Source organism: Pseudophryne corroboree, chromosome 3 (assembly GCF_028390025.1).
Source record: "Pseudophryne corroboree isolate aPseCor3 chromosome 3, aPseCor3.hap2, whole genome shotgun sequence".
In the NCBI taxonomy this organism is placed as follows: domain Eukaryota; kingdom Metazoa; phylum Chordata; class Amphibia; order Anura; family Myobatrachidae; genus Pseudophryne; species Pseudophryne corroboree.
In genome coordinates, this window is record NC_086446.1 from 437,917,870 (window position 1) to 437,940,807 (window position 22,938).

At 45.2% G+C, this 22,938-nt stretch overlaps 1 long non-coding RNA gene across 1 annotated transcript in view; it reads right to left on the reverse strand.

Annotated features, from left to right (window-relative positions):
* Nucleotides 1-22,938, reverse strand: part of LOC135057873 (uncharacterized) — a 185,152-nt gene that overhangs the window by 158,400 nt on the left and 3,814 nt on the right. Inside the window, exon 2 of the long non-coding RNA XR_010244431.1 lies at nucleotides 19,427-19,524. This is a non-coding gene — a long non-coding RNA (uncharacterized LOC135057873). The remainder of the gene's footprint in view (nucleotides 1-19,426; nucleotides 19,525-22,938) is intronic.

Consider the following 22,938-nt stretch of genomic DNA (forward strand, 5'->3'; position numbering starts at 1 on the left):
CCCTTACACATTATTCCACACACCATAATGCCCATTACACATTATGTCACACAGCGTAATGCCCATTACATATAATGTCACACACCATAATGCCAATTACACATTATGCCACACACCATAATGCACATTACACATTATTCTACACACCGTAATGCCCATTATACATTAGGCCACACACCGTAATGCTCATTACACATTATACCACAAACCATAATGCACATTACACAGTATTCTACACACCGTAATGCCCATTACACATTATGCCACACTGTAATGCCCATTACACATTATGCTACACACTGTAACTCCCATTACACGTTATGCCACACACTGTAATGCCTATTACAATTTATGCCACACACCATAATGCCCATTATGCTACACACAATAATGCCCATTACATGTTATGCCACACATTATGCCATACACTGTAATGCCCATTACACATTGGGGGCTATTTGAATGTTTGTTATTTAGTGATAATTAAAGGGCATACATTTTTGCTATTCAGAGGGTTATATGTTCTTATTTCAGGTTATCACTATGTATTTGTATATTGAGGTTTATTTACATGTCTCCATCATTTCCGCTGGATGGGTTCTGGGTGATGTCACTTTTGGGATGACGTGGCACGCAGGAACCAGGGGTGCTGCGGTCGGAAGCATGAATGGCTGGAGTGTGAGATGCCAGAGGCGATCCTAGACGTAGGTGTTTACAGGCCCATTTATCAATGAGTGATAAAACTCACTGTAAATGATAAAACTCGTTGCGTATGATAAATGGTGCTGCAGCCAATCAGCTCCCAATTGTAATTTTTCAAACACATGACAGGAGACGAACACATAAAAGTTAGGAGCTGATTGGCTGGAGCATCATTTATCATACGCAACGAGATTTATCATTCATTGATAAATGGGCCCTTAATGTTTTTGGATTGTTGTATTCACCTATGTATCCTGAAGACGGGGAGAACATCGCTTAAACATTAATGACCAGGAAAACACTGTTACTTCACTGAGTATAAACTCTCTGAGTGCCATCGTCTTCTTGCTTGATTTTATATATATATATATATATATATATATATATATGTAATAAAAATATATAGAAACTGATAATAATAATAATAATAATAATAATAATAATAACAAATACAAAATTCCACTGGAAACAAAAACATTTATTCTACCAAAAATATGTTTATGCTTTACACCAACAGAGTGACAGGCGGTGTAATGGGAAGCCTGACCTTTTGATCAGAATTCTTTTTTTCATGAGGAATGGGATTGGTGAGTGGCTGCATTTTATTCATGTTGGCAATGGTTGAAATTAGATTCAGTGTTCAAAATATTAATATATAATCTCTATGTTCTGCTTGGCTTCCCCCTCCGCCTCCTGGCTTACATCAGGGGCATCTCGCTGCTCTCTGGAGAAGTTGAGAGTAATGAGGCAGCTGCAGGCTTGTGTCAGATAAACCTTTATCACTCTCCCATGTGAGATAACAGGCGGCAGGGTTGTTGCTGCTGCAGTGTACAGAGGAGCAAAAGCATATGAGGATTGCAGTGTCTCCCCCCCCCCCCACCACCACCACCACCACCACCACCACTCCCCATCTACTGGATCAAAATCCAGCCAAGCAAGAGGCCAATTTAATATCATCTGTGGTATACTGTGAAGAGAAGAAACTTCATGATTTGTAATACATCATTAGTCTTATTCCTTTTGCTATGCTCAATGAAATGTGTATACATATATATATAAAACGTATGTATGTATGTATGTATGTATGTATTGCACACTTTGATTCCCACTAACACACTTTCATATGGGTTGGTACCGATATCCCGGCTGTTGGGATCAGGGTGCCCCGCATACCAGCACCGGGATCCCAAACGCCGGAATGGCGGCAGCGGGGCGAGTGCAAAAGAGCTCCTTGCGGGCTCACTGCGCTTGCCGCGCTGCGCTCACCACCCTGCTATTTATTCTCCCTCAAGAGGGAGAATAGTTGTCGGTATCCCGGTGCCGGTATGCGGAGTACTGAAAATATGATTTTAATTTTATGTTGCCATATATACTAAAGTTGTAAAATAATGTCAAGGTACAGCGTGCCGCTTGTAATATAAAGTGCATTCTGGGCAGAGCCAGATTAAGGGGGGGGGAGCTGGGGGTAAGTACCACGGCCCCCCCTTTTTAAAAGGCCCCCCCTCCATCTGCAACAGATCGGATCTTTCTTACAGATCCAATCTGCTGCGCTCCCGGCTCCCCACAGCACTAGCAGGCAAACTAGCAGCTGCCAGCGCCGCAAAGCAGACACTAGTACAGGGCAGCTGAGCGATGGCTCAGCTGTCCAATAGTGTTCAAAGCAGCAGCCTGCAGCTCAGTCATTGGCTGGGCGCGCAGGCTGCACAGTGCAGTGAAGAAGGAAGACGTACCTGGCAGCGTGGAGACAGCAGAGGCAGGGGCTCTCGCTCTCCTATGCTTCTGTCACAGCAGCCTGAGCAAGTAAGGCTGGTTGTATTGTTATATTCATTCCTGCTGGTATAAATTGACATTTCAGGCTCTGGGCCACATATATATATATATATATATATATATATATATATATAATCTATATGTACAGTATATGTATGTATGTGTGTATATATATCAGGGCCGTAACTACGTGTGTGCCAAGTGGGCTTGGCACATAGCGCAGTTGCCCTGAGGGCGCACGGCCAGCGGCATGTAATGAGTCAAATTGACTCATTACATGCCGCCTCTAAGTCTCTGCGCCGTGCGCCGCGCTGTGAAGATAGAAGACATCAGCGTCGCCGCCGGCAGCGGAGAAGGAGGCGGGAGGGGGAGCAGGGAGCCGCAGCAGCGCTATGTTATTGGTAGTAAGCGCCGCTGCAGCATCCCCCTCTCCTTCCGTATTGGCTGCTGGGCAGCCAATACGGAAGGAGAGGGGTTGCTGCAGCGGCGCTTACTACCAATAACATAGCGCTGCTGCGGCTCCCTGCTCCCCCTCCCTCCTCCTTCTTCTCACCTCACTGCCTGCACCGAGGGAGCTGCACGAGGAGCCTGTCAGCGGGGAGAAGGTAAGTATATCCCCCTCTCTCTCTCTCTCTCTCTCTCTCTCTCTCGGACACCGCCTGCCGCAATGTGTAAAAAATGGGACTGGCTGCCGAAATGTGTAAAAAATGGGACTGGCTGCCGCAATGTGTAAAAAATGGGACTGGCTGCCGCAATGTGTAAAATGGGACTGGCTGCTGCAATGTGTAAAAAATGGGACTGGCTGCCGCAATGTGTAAAAATTGGTACTGGCTGCCGCAATGTGTAAAAAATGGGACTGGCTGCTGCAATGTGTAAAAAATGGGACTGGCTGCCGCAATGTGTAAAAAATGGGACTGGCTGCCGCAATGTGTAAAATGGGACTGGCTGCCGCAATGTGTAAAATGGGACTGGCTGCCGCAATGTGTAAAATGGGACTGGTTGCCGCAATGTGTAAAAAATGGGACTGGCTGCCGCAATGTGTAAAAAATGGGACTGGCTGCCGCAATGTGTAAAAAATGGGACTGGCTGCTGCAATGTGTAAAAAGGGGGACTGGCTGCTGCAATGTGTAAAAAGGGGGACTGGCTGCTGCAATGTGTAAAAAGAGGGACTGGCTGCCGCAATGTGTAAAATGGGACTGGCTGCCGCAATGTGTAAAAAATGGGACTGGCTGCTGCAATGTGTAAAAAGGGGTCCTGGCTGCCGCAAATGGGACCGGCTGCCGCAATGTGTTAAAAGGGAGATTGGCTGCTGTAATGTGTAAAAAGGGGGACTGGCTGCCGCAATGTGTAAAAAGGGTCTATCTGCCGCAATGTGTAAAAAGGGGGACTGGCTGCCGCAATGTGTAAAAAGGGTCTATCTGCCACAATGTGTAAAAAGGGGGCCTGGCTGCCGCAATGTGTAAGAAGGGGTCCTGGCTGCCGCAATGTGTAAAAAGGGAGACTGGCTGCCGCAATGTGTAAAAAGGGAGACTGGCTGCCGCAATGTGTAAAAAGGGGGACTGGCTGCCGCAATGTGTAAAAAGGGGGACACTGTCTGCTGTAATGTATAAAAGGGGCTCTACCTGGTGTAGTGGCGCTACTGTGCAGCGTAATTTGAATAATGTAGACTACTGTGCACCGTAGTATGAATTGCTATTATTTTGTGGCCACGCCCCTTCCCCGTGAAGCCACGCCCCTAGAAATTTTTGGCGCGACCCAGGCGCGCACTACCCCAGTCTTTCATGGGGGGGGGGGGGCGCCACTGTCGTTTCTCGCACACAGCGCTAAAATGCCTAGTTACGGCACTGATGTATATATATATATATATATATATATATATATATACACATGTCTATATGTACAGTATATGTATGTATGTATGTATGTATGTATATATATATATATATATATATGTGTCTATATGTACAGTATAAGTGTGTGTATATGTATGTATGTGTGTATATATATATATATATATATATATATATATATATTATATATATATGTGTATGTGTGTATATAGCGTACTTGGACCGACACTCTCCCCGATGACTAATTAGTAGCTCCAGTGCCTTAAGGTACGTGCATATAAACAGAATCCTAGAAAACAGGCTGCCACTCTGAGTGTCAGCATGTGTGTGCTTTAATACACTTTTTTTCATGTTCTGTATATCTACCCTTTTGAAAGGCACTTGGTAATACTGTCATGATTTCATGTAAGCAATAGATGGCACTCCACAGGCTTTTAAATTAGTGTAAATCTGTACCCTAAAGGAAAAACCCATGGCAGTAACTATTAATACAGATTTACACTAACTGAAAAGTCCGCCGAGTGCTCCCTCTTCCTTTTTACAGGATACCTAATTAAAAAAAGGAAATTATCTATCTACAGTATCTCTCTCTCTCTCTCTCTCTCTCTCTCTCTCTCTATATATATATATATATATATATATATATATACTTAGCCACAAATGCCTATACTCCATTGCTAAAAAGCATTACTTGACCTTGTGCCCTCGCGGGTCTGTTAAGCCCCAATACACTCAAAGTTTTGAAGGGTGGCACTCACGGGTCTTGATGTAGAAGAATAAATGAGTGGCAGAGTCAGTTCAGTTAGTTCAACGTTTCGGTGTTTATCACCTTTGTCAAGAACTCCATGGAGTTCAAAACTTTGAGTGTGTGTGTATATATATATATATATATATTTATATCTAGAATGGAGAATGAAGAGAGTGCGCTCATAGTGCAGATCAATTTTTATTTAAAAACACAAATGAAATAAAAACATCAGATAATTCTTCAGGACTCGTATCCTGAATAACCCACAGGGCCAGTGTACTTTTATTTTAACAGCAGCACCCCTGTATTTTTACAACTTACAGGACCAGTGTACTTTTACTTTAACAGCAGCATCCCTGTATATATACAGCATACTGGACCAGTGTACTTTTTCTTTTAACAGCAGCACCCCTCTATTTTTACAGCATACAGGACCAGTGTACTTTTATTTAACAGCAGCACTCCTGTATTTTTACAGCATACACAACCAGGGACCTTACACTGCGCCAGCTGAATATTTTCCAGACCGTATCCGTCAGTACACCGCGTCACGAACTCAGGGAGCCTGTGCAGTGCGAGTGGAGAAGATCAAACGTCTGGCAAGCACAGTATCAACATGTTTCGTAGATTACTTCGTCAGGAGGAGTTTGTGACTTGGTGTCCTGACGGGTACGGTCTGGAAAATATCCAGTCGGCGCGGTGTAAGGTCCCGGGTCCCTGTGTCAGCGGTATGTAGTTTTGCCATTGTGGAATGTATTATACCATCTGCTAACCTGCCCACGGGGTGGGTTATTCAGGGTACAAGTCCTGTAGAATTACCGGATGTTTTTATTTCATTTGTGTTTTTAAATAAAAATTGATCTGCACTATGAGCACACTCTCTTCATTCTCCATTCTAGGTATTTAATGCTCATAAGAGTCCTGAGCCTTCTAAGGAGAGTTGCTGCGATGTTGATGTACACCTGTGCTACAGCCCAGAGTGGATTACCTGTGGACTGAGAACCATTACCTTTTAACTACCAGCGCACCTGTACACACTGCTTTTTGTATATATATATATATATATATATATATGAGATGAGCGGGCTCGGTTCTATGAGAACAAAACCAACCCCTCCCCTCCCTCGAGCATCACATTCCGTGTCAGGCTCGGGACTTCCTGCCAGACTCAGAAACCAGAACGAGGCAAAACATCATCATCCAGCTATTGGATTCCATGTAAGGAGCTGTGTGTCACCGCCATTTTCACTCCGGACTTGGAGAGTGAGGGAGACAGATCTCTGTCTCTCTCTGTGGGTGGTGGTGTCGGGTGGGGTCAGTGTGTGCTCTGTAGGGGTGCTGTTCCTGTCACTGTGGTGTCCCTGTGCTGTTAGGGGTGCTGCAGCTGTACATGGGTGTTGCTGTCCTGGCTGTCACAGTGTTTTAAAGGAGGCAGGGGCACTGCCCTCCTGTATGCAGTGAAAATACAGGGGTGCTGGCTGTCAAAATTCAGAGGTGCAGTGAAAATAAATGTACACTGGCCTTGTCTTGTATGCTGTAAAAATACAGCGGTGCTGCTATTAAAATAAAAGTACACTGGTCCTGTATGCTGTAAAAATACAGGGGTGCTGCTGTTAAAATAAAAGTACACTGGTTGTGTATGCTGCAAAAATACAGGAGTGCTGCTGTTAAAATTAAAGTACACTGGTCCTGTATGCTGTAAAAATAGAGGGGTGCTGCTGTTAAAATAAAAAGTACACTGGTCCTGTATGCTGTATATATACAGGGATGCTGCTGTTAAAGTAAAAGTACACTGGTCCTGTAAGTTGTAAAAATACTGGGGTGCTGCTGTTAAAATAAAAGTACACTGGCCCTGTTGGTTATTCAGGATACGAGTCCTGTAGAATTATCCAATGTTTTTATTTCATTTGTGTTTTTAAATAAAAATTGATATGCACTATGAGCGCACTCTCTTCATTCTCCAAATACAGGGGTGCTGCTGTTAAAATAAAAGTACACTGGCCCTGTACACTATAATACAGGGGTACAGTGGAAATCAATGTACACTGGCCTTGTCTTGTATGCTGTAAAATTAAAGGGGTTTTGTGAAAATACATGGGTGCTGGCACTGTCTGCAGTTGCGATATCTAGGCCTGAACACTGTAAGGGAAGAGAAGACTCCTACCACCATTTGCATGCCCTCTGCAAGTGCTGGGAGGAGCACTGCCAGTCCAGTTGCTGATATTGAGATTGAGGATGTCACTGTAGAAGTACACCAGGATGAGGAGGGTATTGGTGTAGCTGGCGCTGAGGAGGAAGTTGATGAGGATTCTAATGGTGATGTGGTTTGTTTGAATAAGGCACCAGTGGAGACAGTTGTTGGCCATGGGATAACAAAGCCCATTGTCATGCCTGGGCAAAATACCAAAAAAGCCACCTCTTTGGTGTGGAATTATTTCTCCACAAATCCGGACAACAGATGTCAAGCCATCTGTTGTCTTTGTCAATCCATAATAAGTAGTGGTAAGGATGTTAACCACCTTAGAACATCCTCCCTTACGTCACCTGCAGCGTATACATCATAAGTCACTGTCAAGTTCAGAAACTTTGGGTAATAGTGTAAGCAGTCCACTGACACCTAAATAATGTGGTTTGTTTGAATATTATTTCTCTGTGAGGATGAGGAGGTAAACACTGAAGGCGTGGGGAATCTGAGGATGAGGACGACATCTTACCTCTGTAGAGCCAGTTTGTGCAAGGAGAGATTAATTGCTTCTTTTTTGGTGGGGGCCCAAACAAACCAATCATTTCAGCCACAGTCATGTGGCAGACCCTGTCATTGAAATGATTGGTTTGCTAAAGTGTGCATGTCCTGTTTATACAACATAAGGGTGGGTGGGAGGGCCCAAGGACAATTCCATCTTGCATATCTTTTCTTTGCCACATGTTTCCAGGGGTGCTACCCTATATGGGGTGCTGCCCCTCTGCCCTATCATTCCAGGGGTGCTGCCCCAATGCCGTTTAAGTCCAGGGGTGCTGTTGCCTGTCTGCTGTGCTGTATAATTCCAGGGGTGCTGTTGTACTTGATCATAGGTTTAAATGAAAGCTTAGGGCAGAATATGCAACAAGCTTCAACATCACAAACAGATTTGTGAAAACATAGCCGTAAAGGTGGAAATGGAAATTGCAATTTTGACAGTGTTTTCCAATGAGACCACATTTCTGACCAAAGTCAGTGTGACTCAGAAGAGACAGAATCATAATCCAGCGCAACTGCCGAAGAGGTAAAAGTGAGATTTTCTGCCGGAGCATTAGAGAGAGGTTCTTTTCAATTATTTCATGTTAGGGACTCATTCAAATGAATGGCTTCAATTAGTCAACCTTCATTTTGATTTATTATTGATGTTCCACATTTTGGGATTATTTATTTACAAGATGCGCATTTGTTGTACACGGTTCTTTTCATGAGAGCTGCATAGGGTTATCGCAAAACCTCACGGTGTTAGAAGAACAGAGTTTCAGTGATCTGCATTGCATCAGCTTTCCACTGCACTGCAGCACTAGATGTGCCAGGAGCTCCTGTGAGGCACAAATAGTTACTGAATAAGGCCCAGTATGGAGTCTCATGGTGGCTTACAGCCAGGAAGATGTCTGGCTTGACAGGCTGAGGCATGCTGCGCGCACAGAGGTTAGCATTTCTTCCTCCCACAGTCCTACTTATAGTATGAAATGATTTTCGACTGTAGAGTGGTAAGCTCCACTAGGGCAGGGGTTCAATAACAAAACATTCACTGCACAGTCCTGCTTAGTACTGTATCGAAACCCACCCGCGCTCAACTTGCCCCATCCAGGGCTGCTGTGGGGGTCAGGAGGGGCTGCTAAAACATCTACCTCTGTGTAACCTTTTGGCCTAAAAACAATATTGTGAGGTGTGAGGTGTTCAGAATAGACTGGAAATGAGTGGAAATTAATGTTATTGAGGTTAATAATACTGTAGGATCAAAATTACCCCCAAATTTAGTGATTTTAGCTGTTTTTATGGGTTTTTTCCCCAAAAACATCCAGATCCAAAACCAAAACCCGAAAGGGTGGGTTTGGCAAAACCAATCCAGATCCAAAACACGAGCGGAGATCTAGATCCAAAACCAAAACACAAAACCCGAAAAGTGCCCGCCGCACAACTAACTCACTCTCTCTCTCTCTCTCTATATATATATATATAATTATATATATATAATAAAATTCATCTGCCTGCCTCTTTATTAGGAGCCCGATTGCCCGGGCCCCCCATAGCCTTAATCCAGCTCTGACTCTGGGCCTGATTCAGAGATAGGCGCTAATGCATTCACAGCTGCAATCCCATATGCTGCGTGTAAACAGGGGCGGATTGGCCATAGGGCTCACCAGGAAGATTCCTGGTAGGCTGACGTGTCTGTGGGGCCTGTTTTTTGTGTTCTCATGTGACCCCACCCCCCACATGACAGGCAGCCCACTGTATTCCGTACACTGCATTGTCCCCATGCATTCTGTTATTCTATCTCTGCAATGCAGCAACTCTGCCATCCAGTGATTCTGCCATGGCTACACAGTATGTTATACTTCTTGTGCTGCCCATGTTGGGCCACTTCTACAAAATGTTACAGGGCCACTTTTAGTTTCCAATCCGTCCCTGCAGCAAAAGACTCAAGGAAGGCTGCAATTGCATACAATCAGGCCTTATGAAGAGGGATCCCGCTCCCCTCAACAGACTCCACCCCCTCATCTGACTGCACCCCCATTAGGGCTGCTTCCATGAATTTCGTGGGCTGGTTTTCCATCACAATCCGCCCCTGTGTGTAAATATGCTAATGCTGCTGCCTGGAAATGTATTGAGATGTCCACCAGCAGCTTTGCAGATCCAACAATCTGCATACAAGCACACAGTGGTGGTGGCTTAGAATGGCCATGTGATTTGAGACGCTGTCGCCGTGTTTTCTGCGTACAGGATTGCAGATGTAGGCTGAGACATGCCCTGAAAACGGTCATGAAATGCCTGTGTTTTTGCCGCTATTCCTTATTATCTCCCCAAACGGTCCTTGTCAATCACTGAGAGTGGCATCATTAAGGTACGCATTGCAGCCGTGGTACATCCGTAGGCAACTGATGATCACTCAACTCTGTAAATATCAACAGTGTGTACATCTCTGAATCAGTGTGTGCATGACACAACCAATCTCAGGAACTTCCCTTGCAGAATAAGAACAAATATAACAAGATGTGTGCCAGCAATGCCTGGCACATAGCGCATATGCACTGTGGGAGAAGACCTGCCTGCAACATCCGTAGGTCTGTGCCGCAAAGTATTGCCGCACTAGGTAGCTGCAGTGCCTGGCTACTTGTTATAGTGTTAGCTAGAATGGTAGCTGGGCAGTGCTGCAGCTGTCGCTCGCCAGTTTGTACCTCCTGGCTGCCCACTCTGCTGATGAAGTCGGCTTCCTGTTAATTTGTTGCAGTACTGAAGCCTGTCGCCCGCCTGCACGGTGTGCCCCTTCCGGCTAGCATGTACTGCAAGGTGAAAAAAAAAAACCCACACATACTCTCTGTATCAGTGGCTCTACCTGGCATAATGTGGGCTCTACCTGGCATAATGTGCATCAGGGGCTCTACCTGGCATAATATGCATCAGGGGCTCTATTGTGGTATCATGTGTGTAAGGTGTTCTACTGTGTGGTGTAATGTGAATAACGGACACTACTGAGCCGTTTAATGTGAATTGCTACTATTCGGTGGCCATGCCCCTTCCCCATAAAGCCACACCCTATTTTAAATATGGTGGGAGAGGGGGCACCAATTCTATTTCGGGCACAGGCCACCAAAATGTCTAGTTACAGCACTGAAATAAGTACAATGATGTGTTACAGAGAAGTCAGCAGAACTTAAAAAAATACAGACTAAATGGATTTTAGTTGTAAATTATAGGTATGAACAATCTTTAAGTGAATATATTCAGAACAACTCCACCTTTCTTCCACACTAGTACACTGTTTGCTGGAGAACTCGCTGACCAGCCTTCATAAATAATCTCTAAACCCTGGAATGGGAGGGATCCAACACAGGGCAAAAAATCCTGCAGGCCAATGTCCATTCCATTTGTGCCATCATTTCTAGTGTACTGACAATTATGGAGGCTAACCAGCTGCATTCCACCATAATAGTAAGTACTAGGGCCCTATTGAACTGAGCAAACAGGATCAGGCCCGCCATCACGGGGGCGGGGGGGGGGGGGGAGCAGTGGGTACTCCAGGCCCGAGCCCGGACTGAGATGGGGCTCCTGATTGGCTCACGTCCGGATCTGTATTGAGAATATGGCCGCGGGTCGTGGCTCTGCTTCTCTCCCTCCGTGGCTGCCCCTCCGATGCACTCTGTCCCTCCGTGGCTGCCTGCCCCCTGATCTTGACTACAACCATCCGGACCCACTATCAAGGTAAAGTTTGGGGAATGCAGGGATGGCGGGGGTGGGGGTGGGGTGGGAAGGGGGGGGGGGGAGCGGACAGTGTGTGTGGTGGGTGTGGGTGGTGGTGGGGCTGCCTTGTGAGGGTCAGTCCCGGGCCCCATAATTTCTGATGGCAACCCTGAACAGGGTACCCAGCTAAAGGACTAGTTTGGAAAAATGTAGGTGTAAAACATGGTTGGTAGGTAGGTAGGTAGATGTTTTGAAAAGCAGAACAATTGTGCAAAGAAATGATTGCTTCCAGATAACATCTTTAGAGGAATGCAAGGGTGCATGTGGTGAGAGCTGTCCCGGAAGGTCCAGCTCCTAGTTTAATGAGACAATTGCTATGACAAATGGGTACCTTCAGACGGAAGTAATACAACAGCTTTCCATTAAGCAATTATCCAATTTTACATTTCTAGAATGTTGGAACATAAAGTGGGCTCTGTTATAACTTGGGATAGCTTTAGAGCCTGAGCTACGTGTATGGAGCTGCATTAGGTTAGTACACAGGTTCTCAAACTCGGTCCTCAGGACCCCACACGGTTAATTTTTTTGCAGGTCACCTGTAGATTTTAAAAATGTGACAGTTGGTGATACGCAGTGCAGCTGCTGGGTTACATGGAAAACGTGAACTGTGTGGGGTCCTGAGGACCGAGTTTGAGAACCACTGGGTTAGTACTAGGCATAAAGCGTTCTGATTCAGGGCTCGGACTAAAGTACTAGCTACAGTACTCTATGTAATGGTTGGGGTTAGGACTACTAGGACAAAAGTGACATCAACAGTTTGTATATTACTGTATATATACATATTAAAACCTTACTTCTTTAAACTCCATTACTAAGAAGCCTACTGTTTATTCCATTTGTATAGATACGGTTCTAGAGATTTGCGGTGGGCACTTTTCGTGTTTTGTGTTTTGGTTTTGAATCTGGATCCCCGCTCGTGTTTTGGATCTGGATTGGTTTTACCAAAACCACCCTTTTGGGTTTTGGTTTCGGATCTGGATGATTTTTGAAAAAAACATAAAAACAGCTAAAATCACAGAATTTCCACTCTTTTCCAGTCTATGAGCACCTCGCAATATTGTTTTTAGGCCAAAAGGTTGCACCAAGGTCGCTGGATGACCAAGCTAAGCGACCCAAGTGGGCGGCACAAACACCTGGCCCATCTAGGAGTGGCACTGCAGTGACAGACAGAATGGCACTTTTAAAAACTAGGCCCCAAAGAGCACATAATGCAAAGAAGAAAAAGAGGTGCAATGAGGTAGCTGGATGACTAAGCTAAGCGACCCAAGTGGGCGGCATAAACACCTGGCTCATCTAGGAGTGGCACTGCAGTGTCAGACAGGAAGGCACTTTTAAAAACTAGGCTCCAAAGAGCACATAATGTAAAGAAGAAAAAGAGGTGCAATTAGGTAGCTGGATGATCAAGCTAAGCGACCCAAGTGGGCGGCACTAACACCTGGCCCATCTTGGAGTGGCACTGCAGTGTCAGACAGGATGGTACTTTTAAAAACTAGGCCCCAAAGAGCACATAATGCAAAGAAGAAAAAGAGGTGCAAGATGGAATTGTCCTTGGGCCCTCCCACCCACCCTTATGTTGTATAAACAGGACATGCACACTTTAACAAAACAATCATTTCAGCGACAGGGTCTGCCACAAGACCGTGGCTGAAATTATTGGTTTGTTTGGGCACCCACCAAAAAAGAAGCAATTAATCTCTCCTTGCACAAACTGGCTCTACAGTGGCAAGATGTCGTCCTCATCCTCAGATTCTCCCCCCCCCCCCCTTCAGTGTTTACATCCTCATCCTCACAGAGAAATAATATTCAGACAAACAAACTACATCATTTAGGTGTCAGTGGACTGCTTATGCTGAATATGCTGCAGGTGACGTATAAGGGAGGATGTTCCAAGGTGGTTAACGTCCTTACCCCTGCTTATTATTGATTGACAAAGGCAACAGATGGCTTGACACCTGTTGTCCGGATTTGTGGAGTAATAATTCCACACCGAAGAGGTGGCTTTTTTGGTATTTTGCCCAGGCATGACAATGGGCTTTTTCATCCCATGGCCAACAACTGTCTCCACTGGTGCCTTATTCAAACAAACCACATCACCATCAGAATCCTCATCGTCAACTTCCTCCGCAGCGCCAGCTACACCCATTTCCTCCTCATCCTGGTGTACTTCTACAGTGACATTCTCAATCTCAATATCAGCAACTGGACTGGCGGTGCTCCTCCCAGCACTTGCAGGGGGTGTGGTAGGAGCCTCATCTTCCCATACAGTGTTGTGAAGGTCAGGCCCAGATATCACAACCGCAGACAGTGCCAGCACCCCTGTATTTTCACAACACCCCTGTAATTTTACAGCATACAAGACAGGGCCAGTGTACATTGATTTTCACTGCACCCTAGAATTATTACAGCATACAAGACAGGGCCAGTGTACATTGATTTTCACTGCACCCTAGAATTATTACAGCATACAAGACAGGGCTAGTTTACATTTATTTTCACTGCACCCCTGAATTTTTATAGCATACAGGGCCAGTGTAATGTTATTTGAACAGCAACACCCCTATATTTTACAGCATACAGCAGTGTGCTTTTAATGTTTCACAACTGCACCTCTGACTTTTTACAACATACAGGACCAGCAGCACCCCTATATTTTACAGCATACAGCAGTGTGCTTTTAATTTTTAACAACTGCGTCTTTGAATTTTTACAACATACAGGGCCAGCAGCACCCCTATATTTTACAGCATACAGCAGTGTGCTTTTAATTTTTAACAACTGCGTCTTTGAATTTTTACAACATACAGGGCCAGCAGCGCCCCTATATTTTACAGCATACAGCAGTGTGCTTTTAATTTTTAACAACTGCGCCTCTGAATTTTTACAACATACAGTACAGGGCCAGCGTAATGTTATCTGAACAGCAGCAGCACCCCTATATTTTACAGCATAGAGGAGCAGTGTGCTTTTAATGTTCAACAACTGTACCTCTGACTTTTTACAACATACAGGGCCAGCAGCACCCCTATAATTTACAGCATACAGTAGTGTGCTTTTAATTTTAACAATTGCGTCTCTGAATTTTTACAACATACTGGGCAGTGTAATGTTATTTGAACAGCAGCAGCACCACTGTATTTTACAGCATACAGGAGCAGTATGCTTTTAATATTTAACAACTGCATCTCTGACTTTTTACAACATACAGGGCCTGCAGCACCCCTATATTTTACAGCATACAGGAGGACAGTGCTACTGCACCCTGTTCAACACAGTGACAGCCAGGACAGCAACACCCATGTACAGCTGCAGCACATGAAACACCAGTGACAGCTAATGAGAGCCAGGACAGCACTCCTAACACAGCACAGGTACACCACAGTGACTGCAGCAGCACCCCTATAGAGCACACACTAACCCCACCCGACGCCACCACCCACAGAGAGAGACAGAGGTCTGTATCCCTCACTCTCCAAGTCTGGAGTGAAAATGGTGGCGACGTGCATTTTTTTAATATGGGATCCAAATCCCGCGAGAATCCGACAGCGGGATGATGACGTTTAGCCTCGTTATGGATTTCGAGTCTGGCAGGAAGTCCCGACTAGGATCTGGGCCCGGAGCATGAAGTTCGGGGGGGGGGGAATCGGTTCTCAGGGAACCAAACCCGCTCATCTCTAATAGGTTCATGGCTGATGAGTAGTGTTTTGTTTTTTTTGTTTTTTACTAAAAACCATAACTGAAATGTTCAGATATGAACCTTGGAGATAAATAACTTTATTCAGCTTCAGTTAATTTAGCAAAACTGCAACTGGCTGTGATCGCATGCTGGGGGCCGCTCAGCACAGGTCAAGGCCGCCCAGCATGCAAATACTCGGCAGCGATGTATTTGTGATTGCATCGCTGATTTGTGGAGGCCCCCCTGCCTCCACAGCCAGGCTGCCAAGGCAGGCGCAGCGCTGCCATTTTTCGGGGTGCAGCACCCGTGTGTGACGTCATTGGCTGCCCCTAACCTGCCCCGGTGTCCGCTGACACACCCGCCCAATGCCAAGTCAACGCACCACCGCAATGCCTCTCCCTGTCAATCAGGCAGAGGGGTTCACATAAGTGAGATGCAATCGCATCTCACTGTGGACACACATAGTGCAACTCCTGCGCGTGTGCACAGAACAGTCAGTATGCAATCGCATCGCTGATGCGTCGCATACTGAATTAGGCCTAAAATACAGTATTCTGTTTTTCCACTGCAGCTGTTACCATTACCTTTCCTCTCCATTCCAGACAGCTGAAGCTCCTCACTAATCTTTAGGACAAGGCAGATGTATTACGCCTGGAGAAGTTATATAGCAGTAAGGTGATAATGCACCAGCCAATCATTATGGACTTGAAAAATGACAGTTAGGACCTGACTGGCTGGTGAGTTATCACTTTGCACTTATCACTGCTTTATCCCTTCTCCGGGCTTAATACATCTGCCCCTGTGTTCTGTTAGCATCACATACAGGTGTAAAAGCAGACTCCGCAGGCATTTCAGTTACTGTGACACTCAGGCCCTGTGTATGAGTTAATCCATTCATACAGGATGCAGTCAGGGCCGGCAGCAGAAATCTTGGGGCCCCATACAGTGATAGCTGTAGGGCACCCCTCAGATTACTTTAATTATATGTATACTGTATATATTTGCGCTATATAAGAAACTGTTAATACACACATATATAAATATATCTCCTTCCTTCCCCACATACACAGTCTCTGTCTCCCTCTTTCCTTCCTCCCACACACCCCACTGTCTGTTTCTCCCCAATGACTCCCTGCTGCATTCCCAGCTACCGCACCCCATGCCAAAGCCTTGTATCCCCTCCGAAATCCACTCTTTCCCCCGGGGAGAGATTTCACAGAATCCAGACCTGAACACCGCACAGCAGGAACCATGCAGCCCTCACCAGAAGAGGGCACAGGAATCCTGGCCAGTGGAGATGCTGCCATGTCCCATAACTGCCTGCAACAGAGCCTTACCCAGACACTCGTGCCACAAGTCACTGTGTGTGAGAGGCTCCTGTCACTCTGATGTTACGCCCACACCGCCTACAGCTGGCTGCCCTATTTGGACAAGATGGTTCACATCCCTGCCAGGCACTAAGCAGCATATACTTGGGGCCCCTCTGATCCTTGGGGCCCGGTACAGGTGTCCCCTTTGACCCCCCTTTGTCGCCGGCCCTGGATGCAGTCAATATGCCTCTCCAGCTACTTCATGTATGTAATTCAGCTGAATAATACAGAGCCACCACTATGTAATACTGTGTTTTCACTTGCTCTGTAAAAGGATTCTTAAAGTTTTTTAGATTTAAATATATTGTGAAATACTATAACATACAGGCACCAATCTAATAAATCTAAATCCATGGGCATGTTATAGCATATATAAAAGGCCCAAAAAAAGATTGACTCACTAATTGACTCATCACAAAATCTCTTAAACCACAATGCCTACAATCTTGACACTTGGCAGGTGTCTTCTCCTTAGGTTCCAGGTGCTTGCTAAGAACTTGTTTTACAAATATCACTGTCCATCCATGAAAATAGCAAAAAATGGATGTGTGTATGTATGTATGTATGTATGTATGTATGTATGTATGTATGTGTATATGTATGTTCCAGCATAACTCCAGAATGCCTGCAGCAATTTACACCAAACTTGGTACACATATGACTTACAATGTGGGAACAAACACTGTGGGGGGAAAATACACCCCTAGCACCCCTAGGGGTGGGACAGCAGCACAGAGTATATCAGGAGACAGCATAACTCCGGAATGCCTGGACCAATTTACACCACACTTGGTATACATATAACTTACAATCTGGGAACAAACACTGTGGGGATAACATACCTCTAGCACCCCTGGGGGGGCAGCAGCACAGAGTATATCAGGAGACAGCATAACTCCGGAATGCCTGGACCAATTTACATCAAACTTGGTACACCTATGACTTACAATCTGGGAACAAACACAGTGGGGGTAAGACACCCCTAGCACCCCTAGGGGTGGGACAGCAGCACAGAGTAAATCAGGAGACAGCATAACTCTGGAATGCCTGGTGCAATTTACACCAAACTTTGTACACATATGTCTTACAATCTGGGAACAAACACTGTAAGGGTAACACACCCCTAGCACACCTACGGGTGGGCCAGCAGCACAGACTATATCAGGACATGCATTATATGTCAGTGACGACAGGGCTGCATGTGACAGTGAAATGATGTGAGGAGGGGAATTGATGTAGCAGGAAGCCACACACTGAGAGTTATATAGTGGGAGGAGCAGGGTCCCCAGCAGCACAGAGTATATTAGGAGATGCATGATATGTCAGGCAGGACAGGGCTACATGTGACAGGGGCAGTGACATGATGTGAGAAAGGGAATGGAGGTAGCACGAACCCACACATTGAGAGTTATATAGTGGAAGTAGCAGGGTCCCACAGCAGAACAGAGTATATCAGGAGATGCATAACGTGCTGCGCTATATGAGAAACTGTAAATAAATTGATAATTTCACAGGGGCACTGACATGATGTGAGGAGTGGAATGGAGGCAGCAAGTAGCCACAGACTGAGAGTTGTATAGTGGGAAGAGCAGGGTCCCTTGGGGGACCAAAAAGGGGTCCGGACACTACACAAAGTGGGTCAGGGAAGCACGATATGCCTATATACTAGATCTCCATCAAACGTAAACTAACAAACTATAACTCTAATTTACCATCCTCATCTTGTAACGAAGCACGGGTATTCAGCTAGTATATATATATGTAATACCCTGGTAAAACCCAAATGTAGCCCTTTGCTAAGTCCCCTGTACGAGCTATGAGTTGTGATAGGATAAAGTTATAACGTTAATAACTGTACCTTGTATAGATAGGGATAGAAAGAACAGTCTTATAATTACATCTAGCCTCTCACAGAAGGATAGAGGCATATTTAATATTAGGACTTTCACAGAAAGAGACAGTTGTGGGCAAGCACCCCTCACAGAGGGAAGTTAGTACTTTCAGCCTGAACTTGGGCATACTAGACTGCTACACTGCCTAACAAGGAGGGGGGTTGCTGGCACGAGGCGAGGAGCGGAGGAATCAGCTCGTGCAAGGGAACTTGTGGCGGGACTGATCCGGGGCTCTGGAGGGGAAGTTATAAAGGAGAGGGAGAGAGAAAAACCGTTGGTCGTCTGAGGAGACGGAGCTCGAGTCCGGAGCTGCGCAGGGAGAGTAACGCGGCCGCTAAAGAAAGCACGGAGATCTGAGCAAGAACAGACGGGAGAGCTGAAGAAGTACCCTGGTGGTGGCTCCGGTGTTTTCTCCCGGTCGTGTCGCGGGATCCTGAAGTACGGACGGTGGCAGTGGTCTGAGGAGGCTGGAGCTGTAAAGGGAAGAATCTCGGCTGAGTGACGCCCACCGGGAGGTGGCTGAGGCTGGCTAAACCAACCCGACCGGAGCTGGGCTGTGGCCAGATCAGTGAGTGACAAAAGCGGGGAGTAGAGGAGGTGGATCCGGTTTTCCCTTATAAGGTTAGAGGTGGGCCCGAATCGCCATTGCCACAGAGCGGCCCTGGACTGAAGGGAAAATAGCCGGTGTGATATTAACAACCATTGCATGGCCACAGGGCGGACTTATACTGAAGGGAAAATAGTTCAATGTCACAGTAGAGACTATTTAATTGCAGCTTCTCAATAGAGGGATTTCTTATAAGAAATACACCAGCTAACATTTGCCTTATTTACAAGTTTAATTCTTAGTGGCAGCCAGCACTAAAAGAGACAGTATTAACTTTAACAAGAGTTAATTAGAGGAGGCTACTGTTTTAGTTGGAGCTGGAAAAATATTTACCTCAGACACCGCATAGACATAATGTATCAGAGGGATCCCGACAGCTCACATTGTTAATTTGGAAGGATGAATTCAGATACATAAATTCCTTTAGGAAGCTGTAGCAATAAAAAGAGAAGAGAAATTGGTACTTCACGCTCAGGCACACTCGAGTAATTCTAGCACATTACATCGTCATACAGTAAGACTAATTGCGGTTAAATAGAGTCCGTCAGGCGCAGCTAACTCAAGGATGCAGTACAACTAGCCAACAATTAACCCCATTGGTGATTAGACTGCTTTGAACCACATTGGGAGTCACCGAATCTGATTATATTGCAGTTAGCATCAGGAATTTCAACAAGTATTCTATTAGGAGTACGCCTACAGGAGACCAGGAGCTTTTCTGTAATACGCTTTCGATTAATTCCTCAAGGACTTCATGTGCACCAACGTTATGGCCACCAGTCACTGCGCAGTGTAGACACTAGTGGGAGGTTATATGGATCAGTAAAGATTCTAGAACATATATAGTAATAATTTACTAGAGTAATTGTTAGATATAATATTGTTTATGTTACAGATATGAACAGTAACTGTATATTTTGATTGTATATGTGATAACCCTAATATTAAATCCAGGTTGCTACTTCGTATATTCCAAGGCGGAGACTTACTGGAATCGTCAGTGGCTGTGAAATAAAAACTGTCTTTATTGTTTGAGTGTATGAATATTTATCTATATACTATTATATGATAGTGGTTCTTTTTATGAATTTATGTTGGTAACATAATTAGCTAATATTTATTTTTCCTATGTGTTAACCATAATCTCAAAGAATAACGAGAAGGTATTACAAAATTTGGCGTCCCACGAACAGGATTGCGAATAAAGAAAATGTCAGACAACGAGCAAACATCTAGTACAGCGACAACAAGTGCAACAAGTTCAGATATGACAAGTACATCTAGTACAACAAGTACCTCAACAACTATGACCAACACGAATCCCATTACCCTTCCTTATTATTTTGGGGCGCCATGGTTACCCGCATATGCGGGGTCGGGGGATACAAGTGGGAAAGATTCAAGTACATTCGTTGAATTTAAAAGAAAATTACAGGCTATATTCAGACTTTACCCATTAACCAACCTTCAACAGGTGGAGATTTTAATCGGTCAATTGAAAGGGTCAGCCTTACGGGAAGTTTTGTCTTGGCCCTTGGATGAAAGAAAGACAGTGGAGCAAGTATTTCAACGGCTGTCAACTATTTTCGACATAAGTACCATCTCGGAATTAAAGTCCCGTTTTTATTCTCGCAAGCAGCACCTTTGGGAGTCATTGCGAGATTTTGCCTTGAGTCTACAGGAAGCATTACGAGATATACAAGAAATTGATAATTCAGAGATAAGGGAGGTGGATGAAACGTTAGTAAATCAATTCATTGACGGTGCAAAGTGTGAGAACGTTCGAACTCAATTGAAACTCCTGAGAATGCAGAAAGCGACCACCTCCTTTCTGGACTTTAAAGATGCGGCTATTAAAGTAATCGGTCCAGCACAATCCAAGGTAGTGTCTTTTCCTGAGTTACCTGGTTATCAAGAGCGATTCGGTGAGACAGGCGCTCCTAGTCGTATATCTACAGAAGTGACAAACCTATCGAAAACTCCTATGCAGGGTATGCAAACCCCGAATGCTGACACAGTTCTCATATTAAAAGGACAAATGGAGGAGTTGACAGCGGGGATGGCTAATATGAACCGGGAGCTGCAGAGGCTCGCTAAACACACCCCATCAGGCCGAACCGGATCGAACTGGCGTAGAGACCGTAGAAGAACAGAGGAAGATTGGTGGGAACCGCCTGAGAGAAGAGGCCGTAGACCCAATCGACAGATTTGACTCACAAGGCCGTCCCATCTGTCGGAGATGTAATAGGAGTGGTCATGTGGAGAGAGTATGCTCTCAGGAGGAGTCTTTAAACGCCAATGCCCCGAGGCCAGAGACCAACCCTCGGGGAGATCAAGCAGAATAGGTCCTACACCCGAAGAATGGTGCCCTAGATACATAGGGCAGCTCCCCGTTATTAACATCTGGATTAATGGGGTACAAGTACCAGCCACTTTAGATACTGGTTCTCAAGTAACTACCATCCAACAAAGTGTTTTCCTTCAGTATTGGGGCAGACTGGAACTGTTACCACCACCCCCAGCTTGGCTGCGGCTGGTCGCCAGTAATGGGTTAAGTATCTCTTGTCAGGGATACTGTGAACTAGACTTTCAGATTGGGCAGGCCCAACTAGTAGAACAGGGATGTATCATCACGAATGTAGAGGATCCAACGGTACCTCCCATTATTGTAGGGATGAATATATTGCAACTGTGTCCGACTGAATTGATTGCCGCCCTCCAGATGGAGTTAACTCATGCGCCATCGGCTTGTCAAAAGGCTTTGCATCGGACTATCAAAATCATACAGGGACAACAACATTTCTTTAGCGTCAGTGGTGAGGTGGGCAAGATAAAGACTGCAGATCGAAAGCCCATTATATTACAACCCAATTCAGAGACCATAGTTTGGGGAAAAACCAAATGTGGGTTGCAAGGATGTAATTATGACGCGATCATTGAACCTTGCCCTGGTTCCACCCGGAATGATATAGTCGTTGCACGGACCGTAGTAACTGTGGAAGGAGGAAGAGCACCAGTGAGGATTCTTAATCCACACGACCATTCTATTAAAATATATCGTCACCAAGTTATCGCCAGGTTATCCTTGGTCACATTTCAAGATGTAATAGAAGTACCCTCTCTGAAAGCTCAAATAAACCACTGTTCCCTTGAAACCGAAAAGAGCAACGACCAATCCAATTGGTGGCAGGAGCTCCAAATTGGAGATGGGAGCACTTCAAATGAATTAAAAGCAGGAGTTCTACGAGTAGTGCAAGAGAATACTGCCACTTTTAGTAAGAGTGCATCTGATTTCGGGAAGGTAGATCACATTTGGCATTATATTCCAACGGGAAATGCACCACCTATTAAAGAACGGTATCGTCCACTTGCTCCGGCTTTATATCAACCGGTGCGCAAGATGCTAGAAGAGATGGAGGCTTCTGGGGTAATTTGTGAAAGCTATAGTCCATGGGCAGCCCCGATCGTCTTGGTCCGAAAGAAAGATGACACTTCGCTTTTGTGTGGACTATATAAAATTAAATCAAGTAACTCATAAGGATGCCTACCCGCTACCACGTATTGAAGAGTCATTTGCGGCGCTAAAATCGGCCACCTATTTTTCAACTCTTGATTTAACAAGCGGGTATTGGCAAATACAGATGGCTCCGGATGATCGAGAGAAAACAGCTTTTACCACGCCCATGGGATTATATGAATTTGAGCGCATGCCATTTGGACTCTGTAATGCCCCAGGGACCTTCCAAAGAGTAATGGAACATTGCCTGGGTAATAAAAACTTTGAAATGGTACTGCTATATCTCGATGACATTATCATTTATTCCAAGACCTATGAAGAACATTTA